Source organism: Agelaius phoeniceus, chromosome Z (assembly GCF_051311805.1).
Source record: "Agelaius phoeniceus isolate bAgePho1 chromosome Z, bAgePho1.hap1, whole genome shotgun sequence".
In the NCBI taxonomy this organism is placed as follows: Eukaryota; Metazoa; Chordata; class Aves; order Passeriformes; family Icteridae; genus Agelaius; species Agelaius phoeniceus.
In genome coordinates this window covers 86,877,946-86,903,790 of record NC_135303.1, presented here as the reverse complement: position 1 = coordinate 86,903,790, position 25,845 = coordinate 86,877,946, and the positions used below count along the sequence as shown (strand labels likewise).

General features: G+C 43.4%; 1 protein-coding gene across 16 annotated transcripts in view; it reads left to right on the top strand.

Moving 5' to 3' along the window:
* Positions 1-25,845, top strand: part of CELF4 (CUGBP Elav-like family member 4) — a 713,388-nt gene that overhangs the window by 685,189 nt on the left and 2,354 nt on the right. For 12 of the 16 annotated variants that reach the window (XM_077171764.1, XM_077171765.1, XM_077171760.1 and 9 more), the window contains one exon: positions 11,736-13,070. The exons of 1 other annotated variant lie outside the window; for it this stretch is intronic. The gene's annotated coding sequence lies outside the window, so the exon portion shown is untranslated. Of the gene's footprint in view, positions 1-9,783; positions 9,872-11,735; positions 13,071-25,845 lie in introns of those variants that run through there. 3 more of the 16 variants (XR_013180024.1, XR_013180022.1, XM_077171755.1) reach the window with 3 other exon arrangements.

Sequence of the window (25,845 nt, the reverse complement as noted above, 5' to 3'; positions counted from 1 at the left end):
GTGTATAAACACTTCTCACTTGACTTCAGGAGCATTTTGCACTCTATAGGGTAGGGCCAGTGTTTCCACTGGCAATGTTTCCCTCTTTTCAGACTATACAAAGGCTGGGTTCTTCTTGGTGGTCAGGTCAGGGAAACTCCTACAGCTGTGCACTGGTGGCTGTCCAAGGCAGCCCAGGGGAGCAGGCACAGGCTCAGGCATCGAGGTGTTGGAGGCAGCCCACATATCCACAGCTTAACCCTGATGGTCTGGGGCTGCCTCCTTCAGGCCCAGCCCTCACCCTGTGCCAGCTCAGCCAGCTCAGCTCTCTGGCATTAACATTCCTGGCCATAAGTCTCCACACAAAGCACTGAATCCAAAGGGAGTGCTCTGAAGAGGGAGAGCTGCCTTTCCCAATTTCTGCTGAGCAGAGGAGAGCTTCTTGGGACTGACTTACAGAATGGTCAGCATTTGAAGACTGGCTGGACAATCTGTTTCTTGCAAGTTGCTTTGGTTTTGTTTAGTTTTAACTTGTCCCTACGGGTATTCAAATGGTTCTTGGTGTGCTCCAGGGGAAGGCAAAAAAGGATTTTATATTTATAGACTTGCCGGAGCTATCGAGTCCTAGCCAGTTAGAAAAAATCAAAAGAATAATGGAGGAGAAGGGAAAGCTTGACCTCATGAGCTTTCAGCGTTGATTAGTTTGTTGGTGTCAGGAACCTTTTCTTGTTCAGGGCAGACTAACTGTGAAATAACTTTTTTTCCCCTTACTCTTTAATCTGTCTCCTGTATTCCCAAGGGGAAGGAGGAGCCAGTACCTGCCCTCCTGGAGCTCTCCCTCAGAGGAAGCAAGTGCACAGACTTGCACACCAGCAGCAAGGGGCTGGTGGGTTTGGGATTTTTCTGAGATTCATCTTCTCAGTGTGCCCTTTGGCAAGAGGCTGAGCAACCTTCTATCCCCCTCAAAATTGTGTAAGAATCATCTGCAAACACAAGCTGCTCTGGAGGTGGACAGAGGTTTTTCTCACCCCGGTGAGCACAGAAGAGGGAGGGAGACTTGCAGAGAGGGACAGCATCTTTCTGAGGTTTGCCCTGGATTCCACCATCACAATCAGGGCTCCTTCACAGCCGTTGGAAGTGGGTGAGACATGCACTGAATCCCACCTCCTGCCCACCACCACTCCTCACAGAGGTTAATCCTGAGCTTCTTGGCACAGGGAGGAGCACAGAGGCTTAGGTTAGTTAACGTGATCCTGTCATTTGTATGGCACTGGTGAGAAACTTGCTGAATTTGCTTGGTTCAGCTCTGTGGATCAGGCAATGATAGCACTCCCAAGCCAGCACAGCTGCAGGCACAAGGGGACATGCTTCATAAGCACAGGCTATCTGAGGTGACAGTGAACCAGAAACCCAAAGAACTGAGACTGATCAGACTCAACTGGATGCAAATGGAATTTGGGATTTATTTTCAATACTATTTTCAAAGTACATTGAAGTAATCTTATGAACCAGACATCTTGGGAATCAGCACATTGGTTTTCAGTGCTTTCAGAAAAAAAAAAAGTTTTGTTTTGGATTTCTTTTTAAATTCTCAGACAAAAAGTTTTGACTATTTTTAAGCAGTAATAATGTTTGACTGATCACCTGCATTTTCTACCCAGAAAGGCTTTAAACAAAAATGTGATCCAGTTCTAAATTAGAATCATATAAATACCTCAGCTATAGCAGTGAAATGAGTCACAGACATAAGTCACATGCATAAGTGTTTTCAGAATCAAATTCTGAGACACTAAAATTCACCAAGAGATGTGAATTCCTCATATGGAAACCACTCCAACTAGATGGTGGAATTCTTGTCTTATCTTTCTCTAACTCAGAAAGAGTTACCATCTCCTTAGCTAAAGTATCTTCTTTTAGAAATGTCATACAGAATTTGGCTTCAAGAATGTTTGCGGGGTTTTTAATAAAAAATTATGAATATTTAATAATTAATAGAACTATGTAAGCTTATTGAGTCATCCTGGACTTTAATCAATTTGAAATATTTGGGGCACCAATTTCCACCTTACTACTCCTCACTGGAGGTACATCAGAGCTTTAGTGCAATTAAAATGGAGCAGGAAATATTTTTAGCTAATTGCACTGTGCACCTTGAAGGTAATTTGAAGCTGCAGGCAAAAAAAATAAAATATCAGAAGGTGTAATTGAGTGCTGCAAGCTGGGAGTTTGTGTTTCTGGCTGCATTCTGATTTAAGGGGGTATAGAGACAGGGCATGGAGAGCTGGACAGCCTTGGCAGAAGGAGAGGGAAATCTCACCTCTGGAGGACAGTCCCAGGATGCCAGCAGACCCAGCAGCCCTGCCACTGGCACAGGACCAGCTCTGGGAGGGTCAGAACACGTTCCTGGAAGGGATGTCAGGCTGGCAGATGAGCTGAGATCTCCTCCTTTTCCAAGCCCACACAGACACCACCCCAACACATCCTTCCTGTACCTGCTGAGCAGCTACAGACCAAATCCTTCCCCCTCCAGCCCAGCAGGCAGCTGTGGGCTCTTCTTTCTCATGGCAGATACTGGAGCCACTGGTGAGGTGCATCCAACACCTTCCTGGGAGGGCACAGGCAGCTTAATTGACCTGCTGAGACCTGTGAGCTGGACTTCATGAGGTCGTCCTAGGGGTCTGCTCAGGAAAGGGAGAGGGGAGCAGGATCCCCTTCTTACTGTCAGCAACAGAAACAGAAGAGTGTAGCAGTGTTTGATCAGCATTTTGATAAGGTCTAGTCAATCTATAAAGGGAAAAAGCAGAAACAGCAGAGACTGGGCACAGAGGCTTTCTTACAGCTTCCCAATTAGACTTAGTTCTCAACCATGCACATTTTTTTAATTAAACTGTTGGTACAATGCTCAGGAGATAGAAAACTCCTTGAGGCCCTCTTGTAATAAAGAACCTTTCATTGTATGCAGAAAGGCAAGCTTAATTTCCTCTCCCACCTAATATTCATCTGCAGCAGAAGCAGGGGTGAGCACTCTGTATGAGGCAGCATAAATGCTCCTCAGGGCACAGGACCCACTGATTTGGCCATTGGGAGGGAAAGAGGCTACATCCTTTGCTGCAAAATAGCCATTTAACACTCATTTGACCTTTACCATCACTGCTCCTCAAAATGACCTGAGTTCATTGCTCTGATCTTCGCCCACAAAGCTCTTGATTGGCAAAGCAGAGCTGAGAGAGGGAAAGAGCCATGGCTATGTTTGCATGAGCAAGTAAATTCTGGGTGCTGCTGAGCAGGGTGGACAGGGCTGTGACCACTCAGACCCTACAAGCCCCTGGCTGCTCCCAGCTGCAGCCCTGGGCTGGGCAGAGCTCCCTCCTGGGTCCCAGCCCTGCCCAGCCCAGCCCTTCTCCCACCACACACCTCCACACCTTCCCCAGGGCTCCCCCACCACCCTGGGAGCCCCAGCACCCCTGGCCACCTCCTCTGCCACTGCTCAGGGCAGAGTGAGGAAGGGCAGCCCTGCTCAGGGAGCCAGTGGCATTTTCTGACTGCCCAGGCTGGCTCCTGCAGGAGCAGCTGCTCCCTTGTGGTGCTTTTTCATCCGCTGCTTGAGACTAATGGCTCTAGAAAAATAGATAAATCAGAGGTGACACAGCTATTGCTGCTTGACAATTTTTCATCAAACAAGCTGGGGGAGGAGGGGATGACCAAAAAGTGACATTTTGACCAAACTGGATGTTTCCGCAGCAAATTTTCATTCCAGTAGATTAAAAAAAGAAATGCAAACAGCACAAAAAGCATAACTGTCTTGATTAAAAATGTTTGCCTTCAAAACACTAAATTCCTCTTAAAAATGGACTGGTTTTCAGATTGATTAAAAAAAAGGCAAAAATTAATCTATTTCTCTGGCCACCTCCCCCATCCCAGACTTGTTTTGTTTATTAACTAAAATATTCACAGGAAAGAAAGCCAAAATAATGACAATTTTCCTCCAGAAAATAATTGTCATTTTTCAACCAGCTCTTAATGCAACATAGTTAAATGAGAGCAATCCTAGTAACAACACTGCACAGCAAGTAAGTAATCCAATTATTTGAAAGAAGGGCATTGCAATTTAAGAGCTAATTTTTATCATCACCTTAAATTTATAAATGGGAAAAATGAGGCAGGGTCATCAGGAATATAAGAACAAAACAAAACAAAACAAAAAAAAAAAAGGAAAAAGAACAAGAAAAAAACAAAAACAAAAACAGGCAAACAAAAGAAAGAAAAAGAAAATAAAAAATTAAACGTTAGCATTAGAAATGCTGGACTCCCATCTCCCTGTTAGATCACACTGGCTCCTCTTCTCTGTCTCTGTGTGTGTGCAATTGTCTCTGTTGATACATATGTACATGTAATACCTCTGTACATGCACATATGGATATGTTGGTGTGCATTTTCATCTATATAAAGATTCATCTATACAATCTGTCTGCTTTTTAACCTTCAGATGTTAGAACTGAAGCATCTGACAAAAATACTCTTCTCCCCCCGCTTTCCCTCCCTCCCCCCACTAAAAATAGCACCCCAAGAGTCCAGGTAAATGCGTTGATGTCTGGTATAAATCATCAGGCTTCTTTTAATCCCAGCATGGATGCAAAGTCCCCTTCAGCATGCTGCCCTTCCCACTCTAACACATTTGGGCTCCGAATCTTGGGCTCACCACTCAGCCTTGGCAGCAGTTGTCATAGGGATGGAGTCTGTTTTGGAGAGCCCTGCCTCCATTTTCCACCTCTGCCAGACAGGCTGGGCAGGAGCTGCAGGAGAGGGGAACCTCTGTGGGTTGGATTGGGGTACAGTGGAGAGGAGGACTGAGGCATAAGGAAAGCAGAGCCATCCCACAGCACCGGGGGCAAAAACAGAGAGCGAAATTGCTGTAGAAACAGTAAAAAAGGCAGGGGAGAAAAACATGGGCTGGAGTTTTAATCATATTGATCAGCTTCAGAGGCAATAGCTGTGAGGGTCTATCACAGGCAGCACAAACATCTCCAGTTCCTACCAGTACGTGTGCATGGCTACAGGCTCCAGCAGACAGAAGGACAGGATTCTGACTGCAGTTTTGGGTGCCAAGGCACACATGTGTGTAAATGGAGATTAATAAATGTTGTATAAAGGTGAAAAGTTGTCATATGCCATGATCAGTGTGAGAACAGGAGGATGCCACTTTCCTGCTGGAAGAAGTGGTGGCCTTTGAGTTTCATCAGGGAGAGGTTTCTTAGCTCCAAGGCAAGGAAAAAGGTCTAGAGATGATCAGTGGAGACTTGACTAATAAGGACTCAGGGGAGAGACACAGCAGAAATGATGTGGAACTGGAGGCAGTAGATTTCTGCAGTGGAAGAAGAACCCAACCTGGCAGCCCACCACAATGGTGGCAGTGTTGGCACAATTGTGTGGCCCTGTGGAGGACACAGAGCAAACTTGTACCTGCAGCTGGCTGCATTTGCAGCTCAGCAGATACACAATGACAGCTCCTGTGGCACTCACCAGATAGTCAGGGAGTGTTAGGCTTGTGCCACTTGCACAACCCTCTCAGGTCATCTACCTGCTGTAAGGGTTCAATGGAATCATAGTACAGATTAGGTTGTAAAAACACCTGTAGAAGTATTAAATTCAGTCATTAACCCAGTACTGACAAGTCCATCACTAAATTCTGGCTCTAAGCACCACGTCTATACCTCTTCTAAATACCTCCAGGAGTGGTGACACCACACAAGGCAGCCAGTTCCAGTGCCCAACAAGCCTTTCAGTGAAGAACTTATTCCTAAAATCCAATCTAAACCTCTCCTATTGCAACCCAAGGCTGGTTTTTTTGCCCTGTCACTGGTTCCTGGAGGGAGAGACACTGACCCCACCAGCCTGCAACCTCCTTTCAGAGGGAGAGTGATAAGGTCTCCCCTCAGCCTCCTCCTGAGCTGAGCCCTGGGGAGCACCATTCCTGACCAGCTGGATGTCATTCCATTCACCAACACCCTCTGGGCCCAAGCAGCACCCATTTTTTTAATCCAGGCAACAGTGCACCCATCCATGCCATGAGCAGTCAGTTTCTCCTGGAAAATGCTGTGGGAGATGCTGTCAAAGGCTTTACTGAAGTCCACATGGACACATTCCCAGCATTTCCCTCATCAGCTAAGTGATCACCTTGCCACAGAAGGAGATCAGGCTGGCCAGGCAGGACCTGTCTTTCATGAACTCAGGCTGGCTGGGCCTGGTTGTCCTGCATGTGCTGCATGATGGCGCTGAGGATGATCTTCACAAGCTTCCCCAGCACTGAGGTCAGGCTGACAGCCCTGTAGCTCCCTAGGTCCTCCTTCCAGCCCTTCTTTTGGATGGGCATGCCACTGGCTAACCTACATCAACTGGGACTTCTCTGGTTAACAAGGCTGCTGATAAATTATGGAGTTGCTTAGTGAGCACCTCTGCCAGCTCCCTCAGAACCCAGTGCCACGCTACATGGGTGTCTCCCATCTCCCAAAATGCAGAGCTTATCCTCACAGTCCAGCCAGCAACTGCTGCTAAAAGCTTTACTGTGACAGAGGTGTTTGTAACAATAGGACAACTGTGCTGACAGCACAGGTTGCAAGGACATGACTAGATTTATGTTTGTCTAACCAAGGCTTTAACTGAGATTCATTTCCCCTGATGGTATAGACCTAGACTGCAACTATTCCCTTCACAGCAAGTCAGTCAAGGTCCTCATTATAACCATGAAAGAGATACTGGTTCCTTTTGCCCATGACTCACAGTCTTATCTGAAACAGTTCCTAAGCATGAGTGAATTGGGACCTAAAATCCCTGTATGTCTCCACTAATGCTGTCCTAGACTGATCTGTTCAGCTGAGGATGTCTGCATCTCAAATTCCATCACCAGGACTTCCATCCCTTATTTCTCTCCAGTGTTGCAGGAGAACAGTCCCAGGACATTAGGCACTTGCTGCTTCCAAAAAAAAGTTGAACATTTACCAGATTTATTTGGCTATGGTTTTGTCAGTGGAGCAAGACCTTGGGCATGTCCCTAGAGACTATCAAAGTGTCTTCTCCTGTCCACTGACTATGTAGCTGCTGCAGACCCCTGCTTTAGAAGAGCAGCTTCATCTGGTGCTTGAAATACAGACCCAATTTAGGCAGACAGGATTACCCCATGTCACTTTGGTCTGAAAGAATATTTTCAAGTGGCTCTTTTTTTTTTTTTTCTGTTTTTTTAGCCTCAGTAAGTCCTAACCCTTCACCTGTACATATATATGTTTTTGTGTGTGTGTGTGTGTGTGTGTGTGTGTGTGTCACCTGCAATGTCTGAGGGTGTCTGTGCAGGACAGACAGAGGGATGGTAGTACCACCTCCAAAGCAGTGGTCACTGATTGACCAGTCCCATCCTTCCCACTCTGCACATTAAATATTTTCCTCAGTAAAATTATAGCAAAGAACCTTTCCCCAGCTTGACAGTAGCCTGGATCTAGCATCCATGTGTAAACCCACTGCCCACTACGCTCCACTCCTGATCCTGCAGCTGGGGCTATCCTGTATTTCAATCCAAGACAGGAGATGTGTGTTGTTGCTACTTCCCAGGAATAGAGCAGGATATTGTCGGCTCCACCGGATCTCTCCTATTCCTGTTGCCTCCTTTGTCCTCCATGCATTGAATCAAAACCTGTTAACCCTTCCTTTTGCTGCTAGTGCAGCTGAGGTAAGGAAAGACACAGGCCTTGCTGTGATGGTGCTGACAGTTCTCCTTCCTTCCCCAGCCTCTTGTTTTCCTGCGTTATGACATGGCCAGAAAGCCCAGAGGGGTAAGAGGGATGCTAGAGATCTTTTCCTCTTCCAGGAGCTGTACAGCTGACCCTATTTGCTCTTGGGCACCTAGGGACACAAATGACAACAATTCCTCCCTGGGCCATCTTCAAAAGGACAGTTTTCCCCATCTTGGATTGTGAAATAACTGTAGACACAGATCCTGCATCTGCCTTGGGGATACCAGTCTATTGTCTTTGTCGAGCCCAGAAAGCTCAGGCTGACATTTCCAGATCATCAAAGGGCAAGACTTTGGGGCCAGGCCATCAAGAAGGAGTCAGCCCCAACCAAGACAGCAGCCAGCTGTGGGAAAAGTGTGGAGCTGAAGCCAGAGCTCAGATCAGGGGCTTAGTTCAGCATTGTCTCTTGTCAGCTAAGCACAACTGCTGCAGCCAAGAAAGCATGTTTCAGTTCGCAGAAACAGTGAAGAAACCCAAGACAAACAAACAGAAAGCTAGGGAAGGAATTTTCGCTAGCCAGCATGCATGACTTCAGGATAAGAACTGCCAACAATATTCTTGTGACACCCCAACAGGAGGTGAAATTTCATTCGTGTGCAGTGACTTTTCAGAAATAGGCTGCAAGGAGAGATATGAGCCCCACCAAGGGGACAGAAAGGCAATACCTGAGGAACAGGGTGCAGAGCTGCTGACTGAGACAAGTGTATTGTTGTGTGCAGTGATTTTTGGTGTTTACTGAGGCAAAACTCTGTGGGCCAGTAAAGGGACATTTTCCTTCACAGGAAAGGAACAGGGCATTTCTATAGGTTGCAGCAACCAATCCCTGGCAGGTTTTATTCCTTTTCCTTTTCCTTTGTCCTTTTGCTTTTTCTTTTCCTTTCTCCTTTTGGTTTTTTTTTTTTTTTTTTTTGGTTTTTTTCCCCCTTTCTTTTATGTCTTCTCTTCTCTTATCTTCTCTTCTCTCCCTTCCCTTCCCTTCCCTTCCCTTCCCTTCCCTTCCCTTCCCTTCCCTTCCCTTCCCTTCCCTTCCCTTCCCTTCCCTTCCCTTCCCTTCCCTTCCCTTCCCCTCTTTCTCTTACCTTTGTTTTCCATTACCTTTTCAATTCAGGCCAGAGCTTAATGCCAAAGGAGCAAATGTCCTTCTTTTAATGATGCTGATTTAGGAACCATTGTATCATCTGACTCCTCCTACAAGTCTGCTTCCCACACCATACCAGCATTGCTGTTTCAGAGCCCGCCGTCCTGTGAACTGCTAAATGGACGTGCAGCAGTAGCTGCTTCCCTTTTCAGTTTTCTTTTTTGTTGTTGTTGTTTTGTTTGGTTGTTTTGGGGGTTTTTTTGTAATTTATTTATTCTCAGTGGCCAAAGCAGTTCTTGGCCTATTACTCCCCCATGATTTTAAACTTGGGATGCAAACCCAATCAGAGTGGTCCCTGCTCCGGAGTCGGTGCGAGGCAGTGGAGAGGCTCCCGGAGGACTCTGGCCAGCCATCCAGCGAGGCCCAGGAGGCTGGGGGTGGTGTGGGGAAGGCCGGTGCTAACGAAAGCATTCTGGTTGGCAGTGAATGTTTTTATTTTCCAGACTCCGCAAACCGATCTGTGTCTGCGCTCATCCATTCAGTGCATGCTCTCCTCAACAGCCGCTGCATCACGCTCTGTTCCTGTTCGCTGTTGACCGTGTGTCCACATTTAAGTGTGTGTTTTATGTGTGTCTCTGGCTAGGCCTTCTCCATCCTTTTTTTTTTTTTTTATTCTTCCTTACTTTCTTTTGTTCTTTTCCTTTCTTTTCTTTCCGTTCAGTTGGTTTGTTTTGCTCTCATTCTTGTTTTGTTTTCTATAGTTTAATGGCAAGTATTTCCATTAGAAATTATTTTTGATTGATGCTGTGTTTGTAACATTTTTTTTTAATTATTATTTTTATATATATCTTCTTTCCCCACCTTTCCCTTTTTCCACACTATATATAAATATATATATATAAAAAATCTTTTCTTCTTTTGTCATTCAATCAAATTCCAACCAAGAGCCAGTCAAATCCACCACAGTCTCGCGCTGAGCTAGGAAAAAAGTTCTCGTAATGACATGAAAGTGGAGAATACAGTTCCCCAGGCCGTAAGTTCAAATCAACTCGAAGTTGAAAGTGTGACATGATGGCGTCATGTAACAAGCTAAGAATTGGTTGCATGACATGCCGTCAAGTTTCGTGCAGGTGCCGTGATTGAAGCATTTTTCTTGGATGTTGTATCAGTTGATGATTGGCCAGTCATGATCACATGTGCCTTTTTTGACTTTGTGCTGCCACAATTTTTTGCTGTGCTCATTTTCGTTTTGTTTTTGGTGCTTGCAGTGGTTTCTTTATTTGTCGTTTGATTTCTCGTCAGCGTTTTATGCTTCTTTAGATGTCACATAGAAGGAAAAAAAAAAGATGGATTCCTAATTCTTTAGAAAAAAAATGGGATTGTTGTAACTACAGATAATTTGGAAAAAAAAAGTAGAGAGAAAAATGTGTGGTTAATTTTTTGCACTGAAAATCTTGTGATTATTTTTTTTTTCCGGAGAATTGGGGCCTTTTTCAATTGACACCTTTTTTTTCCCCTTAGGATATTTCAAATCACTTTCTAAAAATTTTAAAAAAGAAAAAAACAAAAACGGAAAAACCAAATCAAAACTAAAAAGACTAATGATAGTAATGGTAGTTTGCAAACTATAGCAACCAAAAAAAGCAACCCCAAGAAAAGCCTCATTGTATGTCTTTTCAAGAATTCCTAATTCTAAGGTGCCGTATTACAGCAACTCCAGCAAAAATTAATTGCTTAGAGGGAGGGAGGGATTGAGTGGGAAAAAAACCCATCCAGATCAAAAAGCAAAATGCATCTTTTTGTTTACAACTGAAAAAGGGTCCTTGACGAGTGTTTTTTATTTTTTTATTATATTATTATTTTTGGTGTTGTAATTGTTTAGACTGCTGTGTACGGTTTGCTGTTTGTTGAACCAACAGTGTGAAAACCTGCCAGCATGGATTGATATTCCGCATGACACTTTTCCACCAGAGTGGACCTTTTGCAGTTTCTAAGTTTCTTGATGTAATAAATCACCGAGTGTATAAGAAGAACCTGCTTGCTAGAAGGAGATAAGAGCTAATCCTTAATGATTAAGCATCCTACTTAAATGTCAAGCCTAGTCGGATCATGATTATTTTTTTTTAAATAATTTTTTTATTTAAGAAATGTTAGCTTTACCTTTTTTTTTTTCCCAAAAAAAAAAGTTTACTCCAACAGTCTTTTTTATTTAACCTCCTGTAAATTGCCTGTTCAAAGTCCTACTTTCTGACACTCACAAAGGAGTAGATGTTATTGGCAGCTACGTCTCCACAGAAAGCTCATACACTGTCAAAGATGGCACCCCATTAAAATGTAGTACTCCCCTCTCCTGATGCCTTTCACCCTACAAAAGCCTGACAAGCAAGATTGTGATCTGGCGTTGCAAAGCGGCACTTAAAAATAATTAAAATGCTGCTGTCTTCACGTGTGTAGTAATGCAGATTTACATAGACACGCCCTAATTTTATTTTTATTTATTATTATTAATATTATTATTACTACTAATAGGAACAATTGTGTTTTTCTTTATCATGATCGTGACTACCTTGCTTACTTTGGGTTTGATCCGGTTCCCACTGAAGTCAAGGGGAATCCTTCTGTTGATGTTAAGTGGGAGCAGAATCAGAGCCAAGGCCTTCAAAAGCAAAAAACACCAAAGCAGAAGCCCCATCCTGTCCCAATTGAAGGGAGAAGAAAGCATCCATTACTTTCAACCGGAGCAGGATTGGGCCCAAAAGAACAGGCTTGATTTTAATTTCATTTTCATTTTTAGGTCTTTTTTTCCCCCCTTCCTGTCTCAAATATTCCCCCCACACCTTCCCTACTTCCCCCTCCCCTTTTTGATTTAATTTGCAATGATCTTCTTCATTTTTTAGGGCAGCAGCTGAATGGGCCACATTTAGAAAAAAAAAGTATATATATATTAAAAAAAAAAGTGAACTGTTGGATTACATCTTTGACATATCAGCAAATATCAGTCGAGCTGAAGACTTCAGACCTATTCTCTCTTTGATTGTTTAGACTGTAACATTTCTTCAAGAAAAGTATCACATCTGCTGACTTCGAAGGACATGCGCTTGAAAACAAACAAACACATAAAGTAAAATCAGAGCAGGAGGAAGATGAACCGGGATTTCTGAAGAGACACTGATATCACCACAGCGGCTTTTCTTCAAACAGGAGATGCAAACCTGGATTCTGGCAAAGGAGTGCCTGTTTGCCACCAAGGATGCGGTTACCATGCGAGACCCATGGTAACAGCCACTGAGCATCTTTATCTGTCATTCCTTAGCTATATAGGGACCAAAGGACAAAACTTTTTACCGCAGACTTGTAGCTGTATGTAAAATATGGAAGTTCTTTCCTTTTCTCTGAGCTGTTCCTAAAACAGTTTTTGAGAGCGATTATATGAAATATGTAAAACCTAAAAAAAAAACAAAAAAAAAACCAAACAAAAAAAAACCACAAAAACCACAAAAACACCAAAAAAAAAAAAAACACAAAAAAAATTACAAATGCTTAAATGCTTTTAAAATGGCAAGATAATAGTTCTTTGATACTTTGGGAGGTTCTTTGGTTATACATTAATTAGAGTCTATGAAGCTTTCATATGGTTTTCTGTATAATACGCAAGGATTGCGTTGTTAAAGGCAGGTAAGATGGATATCTATGAAAAGCAAAAAAAAGTAAATAAATAAATACATAATTAAGTACATAAAAAGGCATAGAAAAGAGAAAGGAAAGATGGTTGATATTAAATGGAAAACAAAAAGGTTTGTAAATGCTTCTAACTCTCCCCATTTAAAATCCTAATAGTTGTACAGAATTTAAAAAAGAAAGTTTAAAATACCTATATAATAGAAAAAAATTAGACAACATAAAAATAAAAAAAAACAAAAAGCAAAAAAAAATAATACTACATAGAAGTTAGCGTTAATGCTAAAAACAAAGATGTTGTAGAACTGTAATTTTGTAGAGTTTAGATTGAGCATAAATTCCTACTCTCTGCCAATTGCTGTTGGATGCTGTTATTTATCGAGGAGAAAAAGGAGAAAAATGGCTATTTTGGCAGCTTTTTTAACTGCAAGCATTCCAGCTATTAAAAAATAAACAAGACAAGACTCAATTCTGTAGACAATGCAAATGGGAAAAAAAAAAAAAAAAAACAGCTGTCTTTTTATCAGACGTTAGTTCTAACTTGAACAACAAAACACAGCTAAACGCTTCATGTCTTCATGATCTGCTGTCCGCAAAATTCCCATCATCCTATGCTTCAGTAGCTTCCATATTTGCTCTAGAAACCTTCAGGGCAAGGGATTAGCCTAGTACCTTAATCTTAAAAAAAAAAAAAAAACAAAAAAAAAACTAAAAAACCTAAAAAACCTTAAAAAAAAAACCATAAAAAGTAAACTAAAGAAACAATCTCTTTGAAGAATTTCTGAAACTGTTTACAAGGAATTTTGAAAAACAGGGGGATGTTTAAAAAAAAAAAAGATGCTGGCTCTGTTTTCTGTAAATAAATTTGCATATTTTGTAGGACTTTTAATTGTAATGATAGAGAAAAAACAAGGAAAACTATTTAATGAAAGCACGATATTTATCTTTGGTAAATGACTTTAGAGCAGTTAAAAATAAGACATTGCTTTAAAAAATCTGACTCAGAAAAAACAATGAATTATTTAAGAACACATATATTTTAAAGAATATCATATTTATTATAATTTATTTTCACAGTCTTAAAACTTGATTTACATAATTCTCACACTTGTTTGCATCGATTGAGCAGTGTGATAATTGTTTTTGATTATTATTTGGTTATACTCTTGTTTTTGGTTAATGCTCTTGTTTGTTTTTCTCAGTATTTTTTAATCTCGATCTCGAACTTTCTTTCTTTGTTGTTTTTCCTTTTTAGTTCCCTTTTTTTTTTTTTTAATGTTAATTTTGATTACATATTGGGCCTGACCGTGCAGTCCTTACTCTTCCAAAACTCTCATGGGGATATAACGAGCATTTTGCCAGAGTAAGGACTGAAGCAAACTGAGCCCACAGCTAGGAAGTACAGATGTGTAACGCAGCTGCAGTTCCATACAACTGCTCTTTCACTCTCAATTCCCTAAAACTCCTTGTAATCTTCTGTAATTATTGAATGACGCTTTCCAGCTTAGCCCTAAATAAAGCACAGTTTAAAAAAAAAAAAAAAAAAAAAAGCCGTGTTCTTTACTTCTTGATGGCTTTTCTTAATGTGTTTGCTTTGAGAACAAAATGAATCTATTTCGACTCTTTCATTAATATACATTGTTTGAGTATCAGAACAAATCCCTTTGTTATATAAAACGTATCTCATTGGATTGAATTAATGACACTGTTTCATTTAATGTCTGCTTGATATTCTAGAGTGGTTTACCTTAAACCTAGCAGGTTAGAAGATCAAATAATGGTACATACAAATTAGTGTCATTGTAGCTCCCATTTGAAGCCTGTTGTTTGATTTCACGCTCATGGTTTTTTCATGCTGATAAGTATAGAGGCCAAAGCTCGGGACGTTGCTCCTTTTGCTGCTTTGGGAAAACCCTGTGAAATTCAGCAGTCTCCAGAGATGAAGCTCAATTTCTTCCTCAGCATCCCTCACATCTTGTGTTTGAATGGTTATTTTCCTTTCCCCTGAAATGGCTGTACCAGATCAACTGAGCTGAGGTTGAGGCTGAGATCAGGAGCCTTCGCATTTTCTCCCTGATTATTGCAGCCACATCTGCATTTGAACAAGTTGCACAGGCTAAATCCACCTCTAAATGAAACCAATATGCTTGTTCATAATTTAAACCCCATAGGAAGGAGTTCTGTAAGTAAAAACTCCTATTATTAGTACTATCAGTTACTTAAGTCTGTTCAGGGCAGTAGAAATAAGAAATATAAATAAGATTATGAATACAAGGAGGGAACATGGTCAGTATTGCTTTTCTTCCAAAGGTAAAGGCAAATACAGAAGTGCACATACACCAAACCTATTCCTGCTTTTCAGCAGAGAAGATGCTCTGCAGAGGACAGAGTAGGCTAAAAATGCAGGAACTGGTCTCAGATGCCACTGAGAGAGAAAATGAGGACTAGATTTCCAGTAAGAAGAGGTTTCTATTCCAAAGGTTATTCAGCATCCTGTCCTGAGCTGCAGGGATGAACAGACAAAAGCACAGCTTCTTACCTGGGTGAGGTTGAGAATAAATGTGGGGAAAGGCTGATGGAAATCATTACTTGAAGGAAGAAAACCTCACAACAAACAGGGAAGACTCAGTTTCCCAAACTGGCATAGCAAAGGGGGAACTAAAAGCTGCTGCCTGATTGTCTCCCCACTTCCCAGGCCACCTTCCACACCCTCCTCTGTGACCTTCAGTGTCCCCAGAGCTCTTCCCCACCCTGCTTGAAGTAGATGCTGTGTCTCTGCAGTGTGAGTCACAAACTGATGGATCTGCAAGAACACATCCCTGTCATCCAAGCAGGATGGGCTGCACCCCTGGGGCATCCAGCTGGGAGCACTTCTGGCCAATGAGATACAGCTGGGGACTGTTGACTGATGATTGTGAGACAAGATTTTGTCTTGTTTCAGGTACCCTGCAATACACAGCAGATAAAATATCCAGTATTGGAGGGCAATCAGCTCCAAAGGGAGACCAGAAAACACTGTTAACATGACTCTATGACTTAGGTCAATACCCCAAAATGCAGCACTTTGCAGAGAAACCTTTGGCGTTACTGGACTGGGAAAAGAGGATGTGAGGACAAGCAGGGACAACCAGTGACACAAGAGAGACCATGCCTGGTACTGACCTTTCTCCAAGGACATGCCCATGCATTACACTGCAAGCTCAAAAAGTGGTCAAATCTCCAAGTTCAGCCCCCAGTGAATAGGGAAGGACCACAAGGCTGTCAGCCTGCTGAGGTTGATTTACACCAGAGGTTCATTTGCACTGGTGTGCTGGGAAATAAAGCACAGCTGTCACCACCCTGCTGCCTAAACCAAGTGATGGGTACTTGCCATACCCAGCTCTCTGGCTGTGGTAGAACACAATGGGCTGAAGCACAAATGGTGACACGGTCTAACAGCTGGTTTAAACACCCTTCTCTGGGCTGTGCAGACACACCAGCCCTGATTTAAGTGTTTGTCTCAGAGGGACGCTATGCTTCTCTCCAGAAAACATTCATCCATTCACACTGCAGGTGCTGTAAAGCAAAACAAATGGCAGCACAAGCCTGCTTCAGCATGGGCTGTGTTGTTGGGACAGGCAATTATCCAAAGAAACATCCCAATCTGAAGCAATGAAAATGAAGAGAGAGACCAGGTCTACCTGAAATCCTGTAGCTGCATGTCTGTGTGCGCCAGCACACAGAACACTGCATTACAGAGGTTCAAAAGCCGCTGCATGTCTGATGCTGGCTCCTCTCTCTAGTTTGTAGCTGCTAAGTCACATTACATTAAACTAAAGGGTTTTTTAAAGGTCAAACATTCATCTTTCACCAGTGTGCTCCTTGGTACCACTGTGATTATAGTAAACTTCAGTCCTATACCCATGAGTAGTTCAAGCCAATCTTTGGTACAAGAACAGGGCACGGTTTGCTCTCATTCTTTGGGGAGTTCCATGAGGGCATCTCAACCAATTAGGTTGAGGACACCTCGACCAACAATTTTCATGTCCCTAAGAAAGCAGTTCATACCCTCCTGGAGTCGCTTTTCCATATCAGCATCTCTTGACATAAGCACTGAGCCACTCACCTTTTGCACACATAAGGTGAAACAATTCCTCCTCCCACCTCCATCCCATTCCTACTCCAGGCAGATGTTTATTAGAAAACTTTATTTTATTAAAGGATAATATGGACTTTTAATAAGGCTTCAGAGTCCTGCCTATTTTACCTTTCTACTACAAATATCAATATAATGTTTGGAAATGTCCTTGCAAAGCAATGTCAGGACTCCTCCACCTCCAACAGTTCAGTTTCCAACAGTACATTTCTCCCAATCCCAAATACGACCTGGGAGCAGCAACTGTCCCATAGGTGTAGAGCCATGAAAGGTGTTTGTGATCCCAGAAACAACTCACACACCCCAGGGGGATTGGCAGATGGGGAAACTCATCAGCAGGGGCTTCAGTGCAACGCTGTGCGAGTTTGTGCTCTGCACCACCTGGAGAGGGAAGCTGCTGATGCTCTTCCTTAGTAATGCTCCTTAGAAAAGCTCATTTGAAACAGCCTGACTTGTCCTGCCAGTCCAGAGCCAATGAAATGGGAATAGGCTGCAAACTCAAGGGAGCCACCTGTTGAGCCTGAAAATGTCTTTTGGAATAGCATTGCTGTCTACTTGTTGAAGAAATCAGTTCTTAAAGTAGGTTTCAATACCACGGCTTCTCTCTCACTACAGCAAACACATTAGAGCAAACACATCCCCAAAAAACACTCAGAAGGTTCCAAATCAGAACCCTTGTGTTTCATTTATTAAGGGTATGAAGTCACTCCGGTGTCTCATAGAACGATGGAATTGTTTGAGTTGGGAGGAACCTCTAAAGGTCATCTAATCCAACCCCTCTGCAGGAAGCAGGGGCTGGATCAGCTTGCTCAGAACCTCATCCCTCTGCACACTTGCCCTCACCATTGTGCAAGCTTCTGTTAACACCCACACAACTTGAAACCTTCCCCACATTGCCTCTGAGGAATCTCAGCACTGGTAAACACACAGCGAATGCTGGGGTGAAGAAACACCCTCAAAGCAAACATCCTCTCACCATGGCATTCATGAGCTATCCTGAATTCTGGGTCTCAGTCTGGTAAGTTCTGAACTTGGCATGGACCTCCTCCAGCAAGCAAGAGAGGGGGAAGGTGTTTCCTTGCACAGGTGTAGGTAAGCACATGCCCTCCCCCGGTAAGCAGCAGCCTTGCAGGGCACAGCACATTCACATGAGACACAAGAAGGCTCAGATTCTTCCCCACCCAGATGAAGTTTTCCCCCTGACACTCCTGTGACACAGAAGATGGCCCTGATTATAAAACGGTAGGTCAGTCCAGGGAGGTGTTCACAACTCCTCTCCTGTTTAGAAATCTGCCTCATCTTGTTTAGAAAGGTGGAAATACAAATAGCATCAGGAAGTGGGTGACTCTATAACCTCTCCTAGGAGACCCAGGCTCCTAACACCACTCCTGAATATGATATACATTGTATGGGACACTGGCTCTCACCTTGGTACTCCTTAGTCTGCCCCTCATGGCATTTTCGTGGAGTTGGGTTGCAGCTATTGCTTTCAGCACTCAAAAAGAAGAGATACAAACATGCAGGTTTGCAGTCAGCTGAGTGAGTATGTATGTAAACTCTCCCCAGTGGGGAACCTCAGCCTGACATCCCAAAAATGGGTGGCTCTCTTCCCCCCTAGAGAGAGAGAGGCCCTAAATATCTCCTCACCCTTTGAGGCAGATCCCATCACATATTTTATTTTCTTCCACAGACAGCACAGAGAATGCAATTGCCTAATTCAGTGTGGTGAGTCCTACCAGATAGCAAAACACCCACAAATTAGGCATCATGACTGTGATGCCTCCTTTGTGATTCCCTCCTACAGAGGATGAGAGATGATTCCGCTTCAGCGAGCTACAGAGCAGGCTCCAAAACTGGAACGGTTGTCAGAATGCATATTGTACACAGATCCTCCTACCAACTCCTACAAGAAACGATTACCTTCTTTCAGCTAGAACAAAGAGCTATTAAGTGAGACAATGGGCCTAGCAGCATTGGTGAACCATCTGTCATCAAGCGTTAGACATTAGCAATGTCTTTTTTAAGCCAAGCCAATAGAAGCCCCCAGCCACTGTTACAATGGCACACAGGCACAGATGAAAAGTGTCAGCCCAACTTATCCTTGTTTTAACTCCTTCCACTCGGTCTGCTCTTTTGCTGCTGCTTCCTTTAGCAACCCTAGCACACGCAGGACCACACAGATTTCTCAAAATAACCATCAAACTGCACTTTGCACCAGAATTCACACAAGAGCAGCAGACCTGGGCTGCTCTGGGATGCAGGCTGATTTGTTTGGAGGGCTGGCAACCAGGAGACTGATATGAGACACTTTTCCTTCTAGACCCAACTCTCCTAACTCCATGGGACAGCGATCCCAAACACCTCTAATTGTGTTCCAGAGCCCAAATGCCAAAGAGGGCCTGAGTCCCTGTACACAACTCTGGTAGCTGATAAGCAGCAAGCAGCCAAGTGTAGGATAAGAGATGAAACATGAGATTTAGGCTGAGACATAGAAAACTGAGGAGAGCAGGCTGACCCTATGTGTGGGAACAGTCATCAGGCTCCTCTGCCCAGCCTCTGCATCCCACTCAGTCAAAAATCCTGTTCTGTTCTGGTTGTACAGAACAACCTCAGCCAAACCAGGATAAAGAGCTAGAGAGCTACCTAGCTCTGCAGATTAAGCTCTGTAGCTTAAGCAGGAGTTGTCCTGTACCTGGCTTATTTACACCTATCAGTTTCCAGCCTAAAAGCCTGACCTTAAAGCTTTACTAAAATACCTCTCTTTGATTACCAAGCTTTTGCAGTGCTGGGAGGGGGCTGAGTGAAATACTGGACAACTAAGGTGTTTTATTTTTTCTAGAATTAAGGAATCCACATAAAGCAACACATTTGCCTGAATGAATTACAGTTCAAATCCAGTTTAACCGGAGACTGGGGAATTTTTCCTTCCAAGGAGGGATGAATACAACCAAATGCCAAATTTTAGGACAGGTTTTCACACACCAGATTTAAGGGAGCATTTCCTCCCCACAAACCACAAACAGTGAAGAACAGCAGGTGAAGGTCTGCAGATGGGGTGAGAGGACAAACTTAGCCTGACTGGACAATGCTTTTCCTCTACCCAGATCATGTGAAGTCTTTGTTGGTCCTGGATCAGCGGGGTCCCTATCACTGCTCACAAGCCCAGCTGGTGCTTTTTTAGTTGCACTTTCAGCTGGGGACCCAGGAAAAGAGTGAGATGTCACTTCCCAGTGGTTGGTCCTCCAGGGACTGAGCACACAGAGCTGCCTCACCTGTCCCACAGGTGAGGGGCCGATGGTGATGGCCAAGCACTACACCTGGCTAAATTAGGAAACAGCTTCCATGCAGATGGAAACCAGTAAATCTCATCGGGGAGCTGGGGACTGAGAGAAGCCAAGCGAAGCAGGAAGTGAAACAGATTAGCCATGGTTTGTACTCACTATTTGAAACAGCCTCAGAGAGAGCACACATGGTTGGGTACTGTATGCAGGAGAGAAGTGCTGGTGTTTCTGTGCACCCTGAGCTGGGCAGCAGTGACTCCCAGACACCAGGCTGGAGGTGTGTTAAGGCCAAGAGGCCACAGGTTCTCAGGAAAGCAGGATTCAAGGTGTTTCAATCCAGCCTCTCCCACTCTCTGGAAATATAAATTCAAAGACAAATATAGAAGAGGGACAAAACTGGAATTCGAGCCAGAGGGACAGGTGTTGGTAAGCATCACATGGCAAGAACAGAAATGGTATGGATCAGAGATTTTCAGATCTTCAGCCATTTCACTGCATGAGTAATGTACAATGTGACTGGTATGGAGACTGAGTGAATCTGGGGGTGGTGTGCAGCACTGCACGTGCTAAGCACTGGGTTCTTGCATGACCTGCCCTGGTCGCTGTGAAATGGCACCATTTTCATGGTGACTGGAAACACCCATGAAGAAGGCACACTGCTCCACAAATTCTTCCAGTGCTGGTCTTTTATAAAGCTCCTCCCATGTCTTTCCAACTGGGGTTGTGAAAAGCATTCACCAATGGCCTCTTTCTGCAGCAAAATAAGTTAATGGGGACATTTACAACTGCTTTCAGTGAACACCTTACAAAAGTCAACAAGAAACTGCAATTTTAGTGTGTCAAAGGAGCCAGAACATCAGAATGTCCCAACATGCCCATCTTTTACCCAATAAAATCCACAACTGGTGTGACAAGCTGTAATAGACAAACAGCTATGCTCTGTCATTCTTCTGTGCGAAAACACCTTTAGCCCTTTGCCTTATCAGGCCCAAAGTCATTTCCTTGGCAATAAGATCAACAGAAACCTCTGCATTTTTCTTCCAACAGTTAAATTATTTATGAGCTTTGAAAATAATCCCACTTTGTCTTCTAACCCTAGTTTTGCATATATATATATCGACCCCTGTGAATTCTTCAGCTAAAATATGCATTCATTACAAAAGCATTTCAGGGTATTTTTTTCTTTCCTCTTTATCTACTTGTTTGAATATGTTGTAAACTTGATTAATGTTGCCTTCTAATCTCTTTCTTTCTAGAGAGAACACCTGGAGCTCTTTTAACCTACCTCAAATAAAAAATAAAACCCAAGAGACAAACAACCCAAGTGGCAATGTCACACTTCCACAACCCTTTCCTTTCCCTGGCCACGAATTTCTCCTCTTCTAAGAGGGTGGACACACAGGCAAAACTTGTGTCAATGAACCTACAGGGCCGTGGGCTTCTTCTAAAGCCCCTTTCCTTATGCTCCTAATAACTTGCTTAGTTTCAAGCCTCTCTCAGGCAGGAATAGTTTGGGGAGATTTATGACAGCAATTCTTCTGGTTCCTTTCACAATGTGTTTTCCGCTATTCTCATCTATCGCTCTGCCAACATGCATCATTTATTTAATACCAGTCACTAGCCACATTAAGCTTTTTGCTTTTTTTTCTTTTTTTTGCCTTTTTTTTTTTGTTGTGGAGGACATTCCCCCCATACCTGGAGAAATCATGCAGGTAAATAACATCTGAGCCAACAGTCTTGGACCTGCCTTTTCTGCCTCCATCCACAGCTTTCCAGGAGTATCAATCATCCCCGAACTAGGATTCTTCTCATTTTAATTATGCTAATATCGCCATAATTTCATTCTCGTTAACAGCAATTGAGTTTCAGTCTCTGCAGATGGTGAAGCTGGACAGTTACCAAGCCACATGCCATCTTGAGAGGAGGTTATGGACCAGTGCTTAGCCTGTGGCAGTGCTGCTCAGCACCGTTTCTGGGTTGTATCACTTCACTTTACCCATTTGTGAAATGGCATATGCCTTTGCCTCATACTGGTTTTGAGATTTACAAAGGACACTTCTAAAAATAGAGAGTCCATTGCCCAGCTAGCTCATTCTTGTTACAATACAACCCTGCCTGCTTTGACAATTTTAGGACAGACACTCCTCACAAGGAGCCTCAGGAGAAGACAAAGGAGAACAAGTACAAGGTGCACCAGGAGAAGTTTGCTCTCAACATAGTAAAGACATTTTTTACAGTGAAAACTATCTATCACTGGAACAACCTCCCCAGGGATGTGGTAGAATCTCCATCACTGGAGGTTTTCAACATGCCATTGTATTCTAGTGGGTGCTAGATAATCTCATCTAAGATCCCTTTCCAATGAAAATTTGGACCACGTGAACTTTCTAGGTCTCTTCCAACATGGAATGCTTCATGATTCTGTGGTCCTGTGGTTGTTACAGGGGTACACAGGTGTGTGGGTATGTTACCATGATAGACACCAACCCTCTGAACCTCCCCATGAGAGCATGTGTAGTCCCCAAGTCATGGCAGTGCTGATGGGAAGGACCTCTGTGGTTTTCTCATCCAGCCTCCCACTGAAATCAGGTTGGGCCTTCTGGGTGTGTCCCTTGTTATTCTCACAAAATAAAGCTATTAAAGGCTACACAGGTAAATTTGTATGGCCACAATCACACCTGCGCTGTGGGCACTGGCACCAGTGCAGGTCCCTCTCCTCACCATTGTACAGCCTGGTAGATGGACCAGGGTTTGCTGCATCTCCTTTCTGGACTGGGTTTCTCTTCAAGGAAAACCAGTGTGAGTAGGGTGAGTGATGAGCACAAAAGCAGTCATTACCCAGAGAAATACTGGGGTATGCAGAGGGACCAGGACCTCAGTGCACACAATGAGGAACTATTCTGCACCACACAGCAGCTCCAGTTCCACCCAGTGGAGAATAAGTGGATTCCCAGGGATAATCCATCACTGCCTTTCCTCACCAGGACTGGTCCACCATCTGTGAGGTACCAACACATCCCAGACACAATCCTCAGCTCTAAGCTAAGGGAAATCCCACTGCTCCCTGCCTGACAGACAGAGGAAACTTCAGCTTAAACCTGGCTACAAGTCAGAAATCAATACTGCATAAACCAAACTGCACCAGTTCTGCAGGAAAGGCCTGACATTGTGACTGAAAGTGTGATGAATGATTTTTACATGGATTTCATGTTTGGGCTGTTGAGTTTTTTAATCTGAGTACAGAGTCTGGTAAGGCAAATAGAAATTATGATGGACTATTGCAGCTTTCTGGTCTGAAGAACATATTAAAATCTCTTCAAGAGATGATATCTGACCAGCTTCTTATGCAACTGTTGCCTCCTCCTACTCCATTTGACAGCTGACCTCCCTGATAATCAAAGTAAGACACAGATGGCAGCTGCACAGCCGAGGTAAACATGAAATGGTCTCTGTGACAGCCCAGAAGAGTCATTGTTTTCCCATCCCTAAATCAGATGGCAATCTAGGATCCCAGCCAGACCTATCTTCCCCCAAGCATTAAAAGCACACAATGAATGAAGAGGCACCGTAGTCAAAAGGCTGAGAAACAGCCTCAGTAAGATTTTGTGTTGCACTTCAGGTCTTCAGATACTTTCAGGATATACTTTTAATCCATGGCAAGGACTTTGATTTTCTTTAATTATTTCTTATGTTGGTAGGGGATTAATTAAAACATGAGAGAGAGTCACTTTTTAAGGGCAAAAGGTTTTGAATTCTGCTTGCTTGATCAGGATGACAACAGTATTTATGCTGATGGCCAAAAAGGGCATTTCTGACTCCAATTCCATTTCCAGAAAACATTAACTTTGCCTCACGGTGCATTATTTGAACTGGCGCACGTCGCCAGGGGTTGAATGAGACAGTTCCTCCGCACTCCACGACGGAGTACCGACACTTACTAAATTATGCTGTTAAATACTGTAGTATGGCCATAAAATACAATGAAGGCCCGTGGAAAGGTGCCAGCCCCTTTCTGAGAGAGAGAGAGAGAGAGCTTTTTGGAACCCTGCCTGTGGCCCGTAATTTTCACTTCCTCCTACTACAGTCTGAAGTGACATGAAAGGACTTGTAAAGTCAAGTCCAGGAGGCTGGTGGGGATTTGAAGGAGTAAAGATGAAGTTAGAACATCGTTGGTAGCATTTGACCTACTTGAACTTTGCTGGGAAAGAAGGAAGGAGCCAAATCTCCCACACACCTCTATAGCAGACCACACTGAGGGAAAGGAAAAAAAAAAAAAAGAAAAAAAAAATCCAGCCTGCAAAATCTACATATTTCAGCCCAGACAGGGTCAAAATATTGAAAACATATAAACTTCTAATGGAGAAAACAGTTCAGTCAAAAGCAGCAAAACCTGGCAGAAAAGTTTCTGGTTAACAAGATATTTCAGTATTTCATGGGAGATGGCACTTGGTGAAGGAAAAGAACCAATGGCACAGGATGGGAGGATGGAAGAATTGCTTACACAAACTGAGTCTTGTCAGGTGCTGCAGCAATTCACATGGACCTTGACATGTACAAACAATAATGAAGTCCTTTAAGTCCAGCAAGCTCAAAATTTAAGGCTTTTTGTTACTAGTGATTGTAAAGGAGTTGAAGGATAGAGAAGGAATTAGGATGGACCTTTGTGAAAAATATTTCAGCAGGAAAGATTTTTCCTTCTCCACTGGTCATAATCTGACTTGTCACACTCTGTGTGTACCTAAAACCCTTCATTGCAACAATACAGACAAAATGGTGTTGCCCACTAAGCTTAAAATCAAGCTGAGGAACAACCAAATACATGACAACTATTCAGGTCAACTCAGTGACAGTGCCTGACAGACAACACACACAATATTCTGCCCTCCTGTTTGCTGCCACAGTTCTACAGAGGTTGGTTACTCATCAGAGGAAGGCTGAAAATAATAAAGAGGTGGAGATGGGTGAGCAGAATTCTACAGAACTTTTTATCTTTTATGTTGACACACATCTTGATCTATTTCTTATATCCCCTCACCGACAAACTTATACACATATCCAGCAAACTACTCAGCCTAAAATGTGTGCCCTCAGTTGTCTTGCATGTAAGCTTTCATCAGATGGTCAAAACTGGAGAGCAGCAGAATTTTCTTAGCAACTGTGTTTGAACAGAGACACACTTGGATTTACCCAAACCACCCTATGTTCATTTTCTAGGCTGGGTGTCCACTGGAGGTGAATCTTTGTTACACACTGTCTCTGGAACAGACCGAGCTTGAGGCATGGTTTTCAAATTCATTAAAAATTCACAACAGCTCTGGTGGCTGCAGAAAACCTTCACATGGTTCCTAGGGATAGCTCTGCCAGCAAAACTCAGATCTACCTTATTCCACACAACCTACTACTTAAAACCCTGTCCAGCCCAGGCACATGTGGGCAGTGACTGCCAGAAGCACTACTTGGGGAAAGGATTTGAATGAAGCTGTTAAGCCCAGTGAGACAGGACAGCCTGGAGAGCTCCCACCCAGCCCCTCCTGCCACTGGGAAGGAGGGAAACAGCACTAGGAAGTGCTTTGCCTGAATTTCAGGATGCCTGACACCGTCACAAAGCACACGTGTACCACACAGGGGAGCACCACCAGCTTCCAGAGAGTGCAGCCTCCAAGGTGTGGACCTGAAATGCAGGAAGCAGCATTAAGGAAGATGTTAATACTTGTCACCCAAAATAATGTTTATCTCAAAGAAAATTCCCTGTGCCAACAGCATAGGACTCACTTTCTTTTCCACCCCACCACACCACACCCCACCCCCCTTAGTTTTTTCTCATCTCCACTGCACTTTTGGAGCAAAATTCTCAGTGTAGTTGGTCACAGCAGTTCAGCTGGGGACAGGGATGAGTATCAGGAGTGGAACAAA